Raw genomic sequence first — 14792 nt, 5'->3', positions numbered from 1 at the left:
CACTGTTGGTGATTAAACCCAGGGCCTTACCACTGCTATATTCCCATCCATGTTTTTTATTTTTCATTTTTCATTTGAGACATGGTTTTGTTAAATTGCTAAGTTCCCTAGGTTGGGTTGGAACTTGCGATCCTCCTGCCTCCATCTCCCAGAGTGCTGGGGTTACAAGAGTACATCATCATACCTAGCTGAAAGATAAGTTTTCGTTGTTTGGATCTACCTAGTTAGTAGAAATTTTAAATTTAAAAAAAAAATTTTTTTTTTTGGTACCGGGGCTCAAACTTGGGACCTTGTGCTTGCGAGGCAGGCGGCGAAACCACTGAGCTAAATCCCCAGCCCATAGTTAGTAGAAATTTTTATGGCAGCCCTAGAAACTAATACAATTATCCTCACAGCACTTTCTTTTTTTGTTGTTGTTTCACTTTGTTTTTTGAGGCAGGTTCTCACTATATAGTTCAGGCTGGATTTGAACTCACTATGTAACCCAGACTGGCCTTGAACTCACGACAATCCTCCTGCCTCAGCCTCCCAAGTGCTGGGATTATAGGCGAGTGCCACCATGCCTGGCTTCACAGCACTTTCTTGATTTGTATTTGCCTTTTACATGAATTTCATATTTTAATGAACTTTCCCATTATTGAAATATTGTACCAAAAGAGAAGCATGAAGTAGCAAGCAAACAAAGAAAAATTAAATGAGTAGTCATATTCTCTAATATTAAACGATACTTATACATGTACACAGTTTTCATACTTTTATGACCACTGATTGCCGGTAGATAATACAACCAAAGTTTTGCCATTGAACTCATTCTGTTGAAGAATCAACGTAAGAGGTAGGCATGGTGGCATATGCCTATAAGGACAGCATTCTTGATGGGTGAGGCACGAGGATCCAAATTTCAAACCCAACCTGAGCAACTTATCAACTTAATGAGACCCTGTCTCAAAATAAAAAACAAAAAGGAACAGGGCTATACCTCAGTGGGAAGGCTCTGGGTTCCATTGATAACATCCTCAAAAAAAGCCAACATATGGACTTCACATTTATTAATTTATTTCTGCTTCCTTCTAAATGACAGAGCAGGTTGTGTGCCTGAAAAGGAGGTCCCCGAACAAAGGTGGTGGCAGAGGAGAGGCTCCCCAAAGCAAGATGATAGCGGTGATGTTTACCACTTAGTGCAGGTAAAGCAGCTGGAGGAAGAAGAGAAGGTCCCTCGGGGAGGGGTCATAGTAGTGGGGATAGCGGTGGGGATGGCTCTCAATTTGATGGTGCATGCTTTGGAAGAGTTCCTGAAATTGATGAGCCATCTGAGGTGTCATGCTCCTGTTAATGCAAATAATCAAAAGTTTAAGTTTTTGCCATACAATATGCAGTGCAGAATACACAAAAGTACATATTTGTAGGATTTTTTACAGGTTATACAGAGTTTATTAATTTATCAACTATTAATTTATCAAACTAAATAATTAATTACTTTTTTCAGAGTTCAGGATTGAATCCAAAGCCTTACAAATGGCCAGCAAGCATTTTACAACTGACCTATATACACTGCCCTGGATTTTCTTTTGGAAAAAGACATATTATCTGGCCATGGTGGTAACCACTTGTAATCCCAGCACTCTGTGAGGCTGAGGTAGGAGAGTCACAATTTCAACTCCAGCCAGGACAACTTAGCCAGTGGACCCTGTCTCAAAATTTAAAAAAGAAAAAAAAAGACTAAAGGGCTATGGATATAACTTAGGGCAGAGGGCTTGGGTTTAAACCCCAGTACCAAAAATTTTAAAAATTAAAAAAAAAAGACATATATATAATAACAATATACTAATTAACATCATAAAATTTTTGTCTCAAAATCAGTTTTGTTTGTGTGGCATATTGTCACAAAACATTCAGTACAATTTAAAAAATTAATGCCTACATCTTTTTCACACATGGAAAAGGTTTATTGTCTTGGAAAATAAAAATCTATGTAAGTTTACCAAAAAGCCTGCCTTGAGTCCTAGTTTTCTCTAACTGAAAAGATAAATTTGTACCATAGCCCCCAAAATGTGATAAAACACAAAGTATAGGTAGTATCATTACCTGCTTTGCACATTGCTAGAATTGTGTTTCAAGTTCTTTGATTTTTTTCTTTCTTTTTTATGTCTATGACCCTTGGACTCTGAATTCTTCATTTACCTGCAACAGAAATGTACATTTAATAATAAATATAGTTTCAGGAAATCTTTAAATAATATTAAATAGGAAATAAAGAATTTTTATACTATAAATTCTAAGTCATGTCTATTTTAATAAAAATTAAATATCCATGTGGTTGTGGGGTTAAGTGCTTGTGGTTAAAGTAGTAGTAATGAAGAAACACGGCCACAACTCAATTGAAATTAATAGATATTCTCAAAAGCAAAAGTACAAATGCCCCATAGGTACGTGAAAAATACTTTACCATCTTTGGCCATTAGGGAAATGCAAATCAAAACAATCCCCAGATTCCACCTTACTCCAGAAAGCATGGCTATCATCAAGGACTCCGAAAAAAGGAAATGCTGGTGAGATGGTGGGGAAAGGGACCTTTCTGTATTGTTGGTCAGAATGTAAACTACTACAACTACTTTGAAAATCAGTAATACAGAGACCTCAAAAAACTAAGAACAGAGATTATATTTGACCCAGGAAAAGCTCTTCTGTACATGTCCCCCCAAAATTGAGAGATATTATATTAACAATGATACATACATACTCCTGTTTATACCAGCACAACTCATAGAAGCTAAACCTTGGAAAGAGTCTGTAAGCTAACCAATAGATAAATGAATACAGAAAAGGTAGTATATATACAATATGGAGTACTACTCAGTCATAAAGAGGGATAAATTTGAGCCATTTGTTATATGATATATAATTCAGAGAAGTAAAATAATTGGCTCAAAGAGAGGTGACAAGTTGATGAGGTCATAATGGATTTATGATGCTTGGCCCCTTACCTCTCACTGCACAGATGATTTTGAGCAGAATCATAAAGACACACCACACAGAACAATACACTAGTGATGGATGAACTCTAATCCAGCTAGCCCAAGTCACTAGGATGGTGTGTGGGGGCCAACACTCTGATCCTTGGGAGTACAGGCCAAAACAAAGAAATGAAAAGAGCGTCTTGTTTAGATTGTAAGTTTGAGCCTGCCCTGAGTATGTTATGAGAAAAGAATACACAATTGGGATGGGACAGCTGCCATTTTCTTCCCTTAAAGACATGACAGATGAGTTCATGAAGGATCATGAACTGATCCTTCACAGTATTGATTTCAGTTAGGTGTCAATGAAACTGCCACACAGAATACATATCACAAGGAAAGAGTCACATCAGCCTTCAGAGTGCCCAGTGTAGGATGACAGGAGAGTCTTTCCTCAGCAATCCAGGGGACATGGAGGACCACCTCAAATTTGTCCTTAGCACTAAGGCTTCATATCAGACAACTCTGATAGCATCAAAAGGTCACAGCTCATTGAAATAACCCTGCCTTACTCTGCTCACTGTTGAGGGCTAAAGGACAGAGCTATGATACTGATGAGACTCCTAGTGGGCACATGATTTCTACCAAACCTCCACAGTGATAGAAGCAACTGGATTATGGCATTTGAGAGAGGCATGCCTCTAAAGAGCAAGGCATTCAGCTCTGCTTAAATACCGGCTTTCAGCCTGGACTGAGCTCAGGGGTGGTGGAGCCTATCAAATAGTTTGCTCCTTCCAACCACACTGGGAGGATTCTCAAAATACCATAATTAATAGTGAGGCTGGTGAGTATATGTGGACCCAGCGTCCACTCAGATGGGAACACAGGAATTCCCTGAGAGAATGACCATTGAAACAGCCTACTGGACAGAAGGGTTTGATAAACACAACTGCGAATCATGTTACATACCTATTGGGAGTATGAAATCAGTGCCTGAAAGCTGTCTACTCCTGAGTCTGTACCCACACTGGGGAGGGTGGCACACTGTTCGATTTCTTAGAATACTGTGACCTGAAAAGGAAAGAAAGTACTATTGAAAACCTTTGCCACAGATACAAGCCAATATTCCCAAGAATTCACCATAAAAAAGAAAAACCCAGTCTACTTTAACTATTTAAAACAAGAACAAAGCCCTTGCAGCCACTACAGACTCTCGGGAGAAATAAGCTCACCCCAAAGATGGCCTGGACTTCCTAGCGCACAGCCCATTGTGATGTCATCCACTGTGGTCACTTAGTGACTTCACAGTGTGCTCTGCCGGCCTTTGGGCTTGTGGTCAGAGGCACTGATCAGCCTTCTCTGCTCAGCTGAGCTGTTGTCCTGAAGTTACTGAGCTAAATGGCCTGTTGGCCCTACATCCACAAATACAGACAGGTCCTCTCCCTTGTAGTATATTGAACCTGGCACCAGGTGTCAATCAATAAACAGTCTGGATTTTATACAGCACTGTTACTCCTTTAGCTGTAAACAAGGGTTGGGGATGTAGCTCCGTGGATTAAAAAAAAAAAAAAATAGAAGTAGCTATTAGTGGCTTACAACACTAGACTGAGCCCCTGATGTGAGAGGCTGTTTATACACACAGTCCAAAAAGATTTGTTTTAGAAGCGCACATACCTACTGTGCTGGGCTCCAGCCTCAGTTTTTCAAAGTGCCAAAGGTCACAAGCCATGTCCTAACTGTGTGAGCCATGCCGGAAATTTGGGCCTTAATCCAGACCAGTTCCTACTGCCAAACATCACAGCACATCTTGCATCAAAATCCCAGGGATTTGTCAGTGATGAATGGATTTATATATAGGGGGAATCTGTAGGAAGCAGAGCACAGGGCTTGGCATTGCACTGTGCATCCACAGGTCTCCACAGGGCTGTCCCCTCAACTCCCTCAGGTCATTCTTCTACTGTGGCCTTTCCAGCCAGGCTTCTGGGCAAAACTATCAGAAAGTGCAAATCCCGATCTCACACCCCACTGTTCCCTTCCCCTGCTTACTCTGCTGCATAGCTCAGGAGATATCCATCAGGATGTGGGTACTTTGTTCTTTGTGTTGGTATCTTATTTGTCTTTTATTAAATATATCTTACTAATTCTATTTTCTGTTCCCCTACTAGAATGAGAACTCCATGTAAGCAGGGACTCTTCTTTGCCTCTTTCATGGCTGTACTTTTGGCATTAAGACCATGCCTCACACATAGTAGGTGCTCAGCAAACGTTTGTTGAGGGAACTAATGAAAGTCACCTTTGGCCCAAAACCAAATGTGTGTACTGTCCCCAGCTATGACATTGTTCATGGTACAATGTGCTTTTTTCAGAATTTCCTTCTACATATTAACATTCTGATACAGGTCTCCAATAAAGATGAATACTTACCACTCAAGTAATGCGTTAAATATTTCTACAATTCTTAAAACAAAAATTACCTATTCCCAGTCCTACATGGACACACAACCAGCTACAGCTCTAAATGTGATCATAATCAACTCTTTCAGCATTAGAATCGTCACTCATATTTTTCCATAATATACTTAAATTATTAATAAGTTGTTCTCATTTACACTCTTTGTTGTTGTTGTTATTTTTTGGTACCAGGGATCAAACTCAGGACCTTGTGCTTTTGAGGCAGGCGCCGGAACCACTGAGCTAAAATCCCCTGCCCTTGTTCTCATTTACTCTAATAAAGCAGAACAATATATGGAAAATTCCATGTCCCCATCAACCAGCTTTAACAATAATGAATAAAGCACCAATTGTTTTTTGTATGTGTGTATGGTTTTTTGTTTTGTTTTGTTTCATTTGGTTTCTTGTTTGTGTTTTTTTGTTTGTTTTGTTTTGGTGGTGCTGCTGGGGATTGAACTCGGAGACCTGTACATGTTAGTCAAACACTCAGCCATTAAGCCATACCCCAAGGCAGTGATGGTGAACCTTTTAGAGCTTTTAGTTATGCAAACAGCCCACTAGAGCACACGTGCCAGAGGTTTGCTACCAGTGCTCCAAGCCCTTGTTTTGCTTTGCATAATTATTTTATTTTACTTTTATTAGTACATGTTTGTAGTACATGCATTTTACAATCATCATACAGAGTGGATACATATACATAGTACATCTTGCTGCCTTTTTAAAATCCTCTTCCCTATCTCTTCCCCTCTCCTCCTCTAATTCTGTTTCCCCATTTTCATTCTTACTGATATTATTCATTTTAGCTCATGTTTATGGCATATAATGTTTACATTCATTGAGGTTATTAGGTTCCTACTTTTGAGACAGGACCTTGCTACGTAGCCTACCCTGGCCTGGAAATCACAGTGCTCCTGCCTCAGCCTCTGAAGTGCTAGAAGTATGAGTGTGAGCCAGCATAGCCAGCTTGAATTGTGTGTTATTTGGTTTTTTAATTTTTATATTTATTAGTACATTTGACATTTTTAACTGGGGTATTTCAAAGTATATTCCATGTATCATATGATTTTATGCATGAAACCTAACAAGCTATACAATCCGTAGACTCTACTGTAACATACACTAACTAATGAGGAGTGTATGAAACACAGCCAAAATACCATCACTGTGCCTACAAAAATTTACAGTTATTCTCTAATGGAACATGGAAACAGACATGTCCAATATCTCTGTTCAAATTAAATATAGGTATTAAATTTGACCCGTCTGTATTAGGACCCAAAGAAGTATACAGAGCATTGATTCAAATATCTCCTATTCTTCTGTTAATCCATAAATCTCCCCCTTTTGTTCACTGTCATTCCTTTGATGAGAGACTGGATTAATATTTGTTCTATAAATATTCACATTCTACATTGCACCGTATGCATCCTCATGCAAAACATGTTCCTTTGTCAAACAGAATATCTTGTACTCTGATCTCTGGATTTGCTTAAATTCAGGAGCACTTTTTGGCAAGAATATTCGTACTTGATGCTTTGCTCTCTGTATTATATCAGAAATCACAAGATGTGTTTTGTACACATTTTATGTAAAGATTGATCTGTGAATTTTAGTCAGACCCTGATTTGCCCACATTGTGAAGTTTCTTATCAATATTTAACACAAATTTTATTAAATCTATGTGCTAGTTACTATTTTTATATTGATATTCAACTCATATACTGTGGGAAATGGTAGAATTCAGCTATCTAGTTGTAAGAATAGATCACAAGAAGTTTGTTAACTAAGAGAATTAAGTCTTTTCTGGGAAATTCCACAAGTCTGTTTGTTAAAAGAATGCCAGAAAACTTTGAGACCTTGTAAAAGTCTCACAGGAGAAAAACAGGTTTTCCTAGTTTTCTTATTTACCATTTTCTGGGATCAGAGGACCGCGACCCAATGACTCTACGGGTGGTAAGAGAGATATGACTCACTATGCACATCTGTGATGTTTATGGTGAGCCGGTGGGCTTGATTTTTGGCTAAAAGTCTTCCTGCTCTCTTGATACTATCTGATAAGAAGAGGGCTGCAGTGTGCTCTTTGATGTATGGGATTGGTGAATGGAAACAGGGGACTTGTGAATTCTCCTGTAGCTTTTATGAGTCACTTAAAGTCACTGGTTATCATCAGAGGTGAAAATCAGAATGACAATAGCGAGAATAACTAAGCTGCTTTCCTACATGTATAAAAGCCTTGCTTCTTTCCTTTGTGGTTGTCGAATAGTGTCAGAGGAATTAAACTGCTGTTCGTCCCCCAGGCTGTCTCCTTTTCTTTCTTTAAAAGTCGGGGCTTTCCGGGGTCTCTGGTTTCCCTCTGGAGAAACCAATGACAATATACCATATAGATCACATAAATCACTGTTTTTATCATATTCACAAAACTGTGTATCCATTACCACAAGCGATTTTATTACTTATTTTTAAGTGCTTGTATTAATGTATGTTTCCAGTACATGATGTTTACATTCACCTTTGGGAGTAGGTACATGTACTTAATATATCGTGATTCTTTTATTCCCCTTCTCCTCCTCATCCTTCTCCCTCCCTCCATCTCCAGATCCCCTTCCCCAGTTTTCATTATTATTTTTTATTACAATACTATAATAGAAAATAATAAAGAAAATACAAAATATAAAGACAAACAAACAAATTAACCTGCACTTACTTTGAAAATCTTCATGGTTGGTGTGAGGGAGACAAGAGAGAGGATGGTTATTGTGTAGGAGGACTTTCATTATCACTAAAGGAATGAATCACTGTTGTCTACTGGCTCAGTAGAATCTTTCTCTTTTCATGCAACTTTTACAAGGAACTTATCCAATGACACCTGCTTTTGCCTCCTTTTGAGGATTTCGTGGAAATGTGCCCTTGCATTATCATTAAACAGATTCACTGCTTGCACTGCTGCAGCCTTATTTGGGTAGTGCTTTTCTACAAAATTTTGCAGTTTCCCACATTTTCCACATCTCCCTAATCCTACTTGAAGTGAGGGATTCCTCCCCCTTTACTTTTCTGCCTCTGCAGACCAGATCTCCTCTGTCACCTCTTGCTGTTGTTCGTCATGCAGATCCATTCCTTCATTCCTCCACCAGCTTTATAATTTTTTAAAATTTAATTTAATTTTTTTTTTGGCAATATGGTCTCACTATGTAGCCCAGGCTGGCCTCGAACTCGCGGTGATCTACCTGCCTCAGTGTTGGGATTACTCCTCTTCCATCTCTTAAACATCATCCTCATTCATCTCCAGTCCCATGGTCTTCCCCAAGGACACAATTTCATTGACAACTGGTGGCTCCCATTTATGAGCAGGCCCCTCTACATCATGTACAAGAATGCAATCAGGCCAAGGTTTTCTCCAAGCAGAATTGAGGGTTCTCCTGATGACCCCATCCCAGGCTTTACTGATGATCTTGAAGCAGTTTATGATGTGGAAATGATTTTTCCAAAACTCTCGAAGGGGAAGGTTTGCTCCTTTGGTCTCCTAGAAGCACTGCTGAAATAGGGCTTTGATGTAAAGCTTTGTAAAGTTCAAGTGACCTGCTGATTCACTGGCTGGGGACTGCAGTGGTGTGGGGACCTTACTGAACCTGAATTTTTCCAATAAGTTGTCCTCAAAGTCTGGAGGATGAGTAGGTGCATATCCATAATGAGCAAAACTGAGTGGTAGACTCTTTTCTAAAAGGTTTTCTTCACTGCAGGACTGAAGACCTTGGTGATCCACTTCAACAAACAAGATATAAGCAACACAAGCCTGGCTGTTGGACCTCCGCACAATGTTTAACTGGCTCTTCTTCACCTTGCGTTCTTGAAGGCTGGTGGATTCTTGGAATGATACACAGGCAGGGGCTTGATTTTGAAATCCCTGCTTGCATTAGCACAAAACAAGAGGGTGAGATGGTCTTTCATGAGCTTGTGACCAGATATTGCATTCTCTTCTTCTGTAATGTAGGTCCTCTTTGACATCTCTTTCTAAAAAGCCTGTCTTGTTGCAGTTAAAAATTTGCTCCGGTATGTAACACTCAGAAACCAGGAGCTTCTAGAACTCAGTAATGGATGCCTCAGCTGCCTTAGTGTCCAAACTCACAGCCTCTCCATTCCTCAGAATGCTATGGAAGCCACTTCTCCTCTTAGCATCATGAAGCTATCCTGTGTGCCTGGAAGGCTTGTTTTTCTCTTCCTGTACCTGGCAGTCTACTTACACTGCCTTTGCCTTCTCACAGATAGTTCTCAGTCACAGTGTCACCCGCTATTTGCTTCTTGTTTATCCCAACCAGAAGCAACTTTTCTAATCTTCCAGAATATGTGGCTGATGCTTTTGATATTTTTGTGTCTCTGTTTGCTGCATCTAGCTCTTTTACTTTTTTTCTTCTTTAATATTGTACAAATGATCAATGTAGACTTCTTATAAAATCTTGCATTTTCTGACTGTACTTCTTGATGATTTCCTTCTTAACTTCCACCATAATCTTGATCTTACTGCCTTAATTTTCAACCTTTTTCTGCATGTGGGCCATTGTACATGCTCACATGGATGTTGGCTACAGCACAACATTAATAAACTCTTGTCATAGACTGTATTTAATGTAACTAGCAATAAGGCAGCAAAGGGTCTGTATATGCAGGCAGTCTGACCTCTTTCGCTCCATCAAACCGGGTTCTCAGGACGGCTCTGGGTGCGCTGCCACCACTGTGACCACCGCTCACCACCACTGCTGCCACTTCAACTGCTTCCTTGATTATTATAATTATTTTTCGTTCATGTTTGGGACATATAATGATTACATTGTGAGTACTTGGTATGTGTACATGACACATCTTAAATCTCTTTACATGCTCTTCCCCTCCTTGCTTCCCCCACCCTCAGTCTCTTGGTCCCCACCCCATTTGCAAAACATCTATTACCCTGTTCCCTTTTGGCAATCATTATATTGCTCTTTATTTGTTCTTTGGATTTCTCATATGAGAGAAACCACATGGTATAGCAGGCACCTCTGCCCAATATTAATGGGCTATAGTGGCATAAGCTTCTTGCCCCTCTGATTTGGCTGTATTTTATCTTTGGAGTCTAACCAAAGCTTTACGTAACTCAAATGGGCATGTCAGATAGCAGAGTTGGGCTGGTATTGTTCCTTTGCTAATGGCTGTTATAGAGACACTTAAGTCCTAGTCCAAGAAGTAGCAGGGCTCAGCCAAGTTCATTTCCAGCCAAGGTCAAATGACTCCAACTCAATTCTTCCCCTCTGAATTAACCCTTTGTTCTCTTCAGCAAAGATACACTAGTGCCCTCATTCTGCAGTTCTGCCTGCTTGGTACTTGTTAGCAGGTGTCCCAAGGCCTGCCCAGCTCCCCTCCTTCCCACGCTTGTAATGAATAACCACTGGATGTCCTTGGTGTCTTTATCTGTGCTGCCCAGAGCAGCTTTGATCAGCCCAAGACTCAGTTTCTGGGAAATCTCTGAATCTGTGTCTTTATTTCCTTCTTTCCTGTCTCATAGATATCATACTGGCTCACAGAAGACCAGGACCCACTTGCAGGGGTCTCTGGTAAATATCCTCTTTACCTTTTCTCTATAATGTGGTACTGAATCTTGTGTATCTTATTTACTTCATTTAACATTTTGTTTTCAAGGTGTACCCATTTTCTATAAATGTCTCTAATTTATTCTTCTTTTCTTTTTTTTTTTTTATTTTGGTATCAGAGATTGAACTCGGTTCCTTGTGCTTTCAAGGCAGCCCGAAGAACCACTGAGCTAAATCGCCAGCCTGTCTAATTTATTCTTCTTTATAGCTGAGTAGTATCCCGTTATGTTTAGGAACCACATTTTCTTTATCCATTCATCTATTGATGGACGTAGAGGCCACTTCCAAGATTAGCTATTGGGAATTGTGCTGATATAAACATTGGTATGTGTCTTAGTTACTTTTCTCATTGCTGAGACACAATACCTGACACTCAAAGTTAAAAGAGGAAAGGTGTATCTAGTTTGTACAGGCTTCAGTCTGTAATCTGCTGGCTCCAAGGCAAGGTGGCATGCAGAGGGGCATCACAGAGGAGCAATAGTTCATGGCAGGTAGAAGGCAGCAAACCAGCAAGCAAACTGACCAGCGGCAACAATGGCAGCTCTCTTTCTGCCCCTGGTGGGGAGGGTAGCACTCACACCCTTAATCCTGGCATCACACTGTGAATCCTCCCTGAATTACATCCCTGATCCCAGCAGCACACACCCTAGATCCAGTCACCTCTGAAAAGCCCCACCTATGTCCTCATGAGGCTTTGGGGGATATCTAGACACAAGCCATAACAGTGTGCATGCATCACTGTAATGAGATGTAAGATGTAAGATGTAACTCTTTTGGGAAGATACTTAGAAAGGGAATAGCTGAGTCAAATGGAATTTTTATTTTTAGTTTTTTGAGAAATTTCTACACCAATTTCCACAATGTTTGTACTAGTTTACATTCCCAACAACAATGTAGGAGGGTTCCTTTTTCACTGTAGCCACACCAGCATCTGTTATTACTTTCCAGTCTTTGATTTCTTCATGATTGCCGTTCTTTCTGGAGCAAAATGAAACCTCAGTGCTGTTTTCATTTGCATTTCTCTAGTGCCTGGTGAAGTTGAACATTTTTTCATGTATTTATTATCCTTTTGTATTTCTTCTTCTGGGAGGTATCTATTCATTCCCATTGCACATTTTTTATTGGGTCTTTTCTTTTCAGGGGAGAGTCTAACTGGTTAAGCTCTTTATATATTCTAGACATTAGTCTTCCTTCAAAGTTGTAGCTGGCAAAAACTTTTCCTGTTCTGTACATCGTCTCTTCGCTCTGATGGTTGTTTCCTTTGCTGTGCAGGAGCTTTCTAATTTGATATGATCCCATTTGTTGGCTCTTGCTATTAGTTCTTGTGTAATTTGCAGTTCTGTTCAGAAAGTCCATGTCTATACCTATGACTTCAAGAGTTTTACCTATTGTTTTCTTCCAGTAAATTAAGTGTTTCTGTTTTAATATTTAGGCCTTTCACCCATTTTGATTTTAGTTTAGTGCATGGTGAAGGATATGGGTCTAGATTCAGTCTTCTGCATGTGGATAGCCAGTTTTCCTAGCACTTTTGCTAGAAAGGCTATCTTTCCTCCAGCATGTTTTTAGTCTCTTTGTCAAAGATCAAATATCTGAATGTATCTGAGGCATCACCAGTTTTAGAACATTTTTATCACACCAAAAGAATGTTCACACCCACACTAACATTCATTCCTCATTCTGCCTATCAAAGCCACTGACAACTACTAATCTGCTTTTTCTCTGTATAGATTTTCCTACTCTGGATATTTCATGTGAATGAGATCATGCAATGTGCATTATTTTGCATCTAGTGTCTTTAACATATTATAAGACTTTCATGATTAATCTTGGTGCATCATGTATCTGTACTTCATTCCATTATGGCTAAATAATAATCCACATTTTGTTGAAATATTCATCAGTTGATGGGCAAATGGGTTGTTTCCCCCTTTGGCCTTCTGAATATTCCTGCTGTTAGTATTTGTGTTCCAAGTTTTTGTTTTACTAATCTGTTTTCAATTTTCTTGACTATATGTCTAGAAACAGAAATGCTGGGTGAAGTGGAAATCCTGTTTCCCTTTCCATGAATGTCCCAAACTGCATTGCACACTGTCTCATTTTTATTTCCCAAGTGTAGTGTATGAGAATTCCAAAATTCCTCCACAACCTCCCACCTTTGCTATTTTCCATTTTGTTTTAATTCTAGCCATCCCAGGAGCTGTGAAGTGGTATGACCTTGTGTTTTGACTTATATGTACTTCAATTCCTAGTAATGTGGAGTACTTTTTCCTGTGTGGAAAGGGCAATGGTTTTGCAGCCTGGGATACCTGCACATATCAATCTAAGCCACCTCTCCTTGGCAAAGCCATTTAGCCTCCCTGGGGCTTGGTTTCCAGGCACAGTGAGTCCTTACTGAATCTGTGTCTGTCTAGGGATTGAGACAGAAACCCCACTTTGGCTTGGTTCTCTGCATGAGGGAATGGCCTTTACTCTCTACAGTGAAGAAGGAGCAAAGCAGGGAGGAATCCAGAGAGGGGCAGCTGGGATTGAGGGCCCAGGCCTTTGTGGGATAATTCAGCCTGGGAGGAGTTGGAAGCTCCTTGTCTGTCCCACTTCCTGCCAGCTGAATTCATTGGGAGTTTTCAGCCCTCCCCTAAAGAGCCTTTCACCAGGAGAAGGCAGCTGGGGTGTGTTTTGACCTGAAAGGCAAAAGGGGAGTTGCCAGTCCTGGAGAAAGCATCACGTGAACCTATTCATTCACCTGTCTTCCTGGTTAATCCCCACCCATTTCTGCCCCAAAAGCCAGGGAGGAGGTGAGAAAATGGGCCTGGGATCTGGGCCCCAGCACCAGGCCTGGAGTATAGGGCAGCAGGTGGTCCTGAGGCAGCCCAGATGGTGAAGATCAGTGGGGGAGGGGAAGGAGGGTGGAGACTGGAAAGCAGGAGGAGGGAGAGGCAAAGGGCGCCTAGTTGTGCTGCCTGGAGGTTGATGCAGAGGTGGTGGGGTTTTTTGAAAGTGTTTCTTTCAAGGGTGTTTACACAGGACAGTGGATCTGGGCAAGGTGTCTTCAGTTCTCACTGGAAACATGCCTTTATATGTGAAGTTGTTGGGTTATTTTTCTTTCTTTTGCTTGGTGGTACTGGGGATTGAGCCCAGGGCTCCGCAGTGCCTTACATCCCCAGCCCTTTATTATCACTATCATAGTTCTTGTTGTTGTTTTGGGACAGGGTGTTGCTGAGTTGCCCAGGCTGATCATGAATTTGCAATCCTCCTGCCTCAAGCTCAGGAGCAGTTGGATTACAGGTGTGTACCACCTTGCCCTACCAACATATTTTTCTTAAAACAAAGATTGAGACCACCTTGTGAATGGAAATAAAATATGTCAACAAAAATATCTTCGATGTCAATTGTTTAGTAACCAATAGCCAATGGGTTACACAGAGCCTGGGAAGCTCTGTATGTACTAATTTAAAGGGTGCTTATTTGCACCCCAGGCTCCCTTAGAGAACAAGGTGCTGGATGGATATGCACCTCAACTTAGCTCTCCTTTTCTCTGAGTCATCTTCGTTTTCCTGGATAAGTAGCAAGGAGCTACTGTATTCCTTTTTTCAAAAGAAAGGAAGAAATACATGAGGGCACAGGCCAGAGCGATGAAACCCCAGAGTCGCTGTCGCTCTGCGGGACCAGCACACCCCACACAGCCGCAGCAGTCCCTGGGAGGCAGCTGAAGAGGCGCTGACCCCTAGTACCTCCTTGGGACTAATGGGAGGTACTGAGAGCACCTGGGCTT

At 40.6% G+C, this 14792-nt stretch overlaps 1 long non-coding RNA gene across 2 annotated transcripts in view; it reads right to left on the bottom strand.

Moving 5' to 3' along the window:
* Window positions 1-1047: 1047 nt before the first annotated feature.
* The window catches only part of LOC101724224 (uncharacterized), a 128312-nt gene continuing 114567 nt past the window's right edge, over window positions 1048-14792 (bottom strand). The window contains exons 1-4 of one of the 2 annotated variants that reach the window (XR_002392124.2): window positions 4187-4228; window positions 3924-4025; window positions 2086-2181; window positions 1048-1326 (exon numbers count right to left, since the gene is read on the bottom strand). This is a non-coding gene — a long non-coding RNA (uncharacterized LOC101724224). Of the gene's footprint in view, window positions 1327-2085; window positions 2182-3923; window positions 4026-4186; window positions 4229-14792 lie in introns of those variants that run through there. The other variant, XR_015446861.1, reaches the window with a different exon arrangement.

This window comes from Heterocephalus glaber, unplaced genomic scaffold (genome assembly GCF_053883595.1).
Source record: "Heterocephalus glaber isolate CG9 unplaced genomic scaffold, H.glaber_assembly_v1.0 deba00001732, whole genome shotgun sequence".
Lineage (NCBI taxonomy): Eukaryota > Metazoa > Chordata > Mammalia > Rodentia > Bathyergidae > Heterocephalus > Heterocephalus glaber.
Note: the sequence above shows the minus strand (reverse complement) of the source record. Positions and strands in the feature narration are given on the sequence as shown.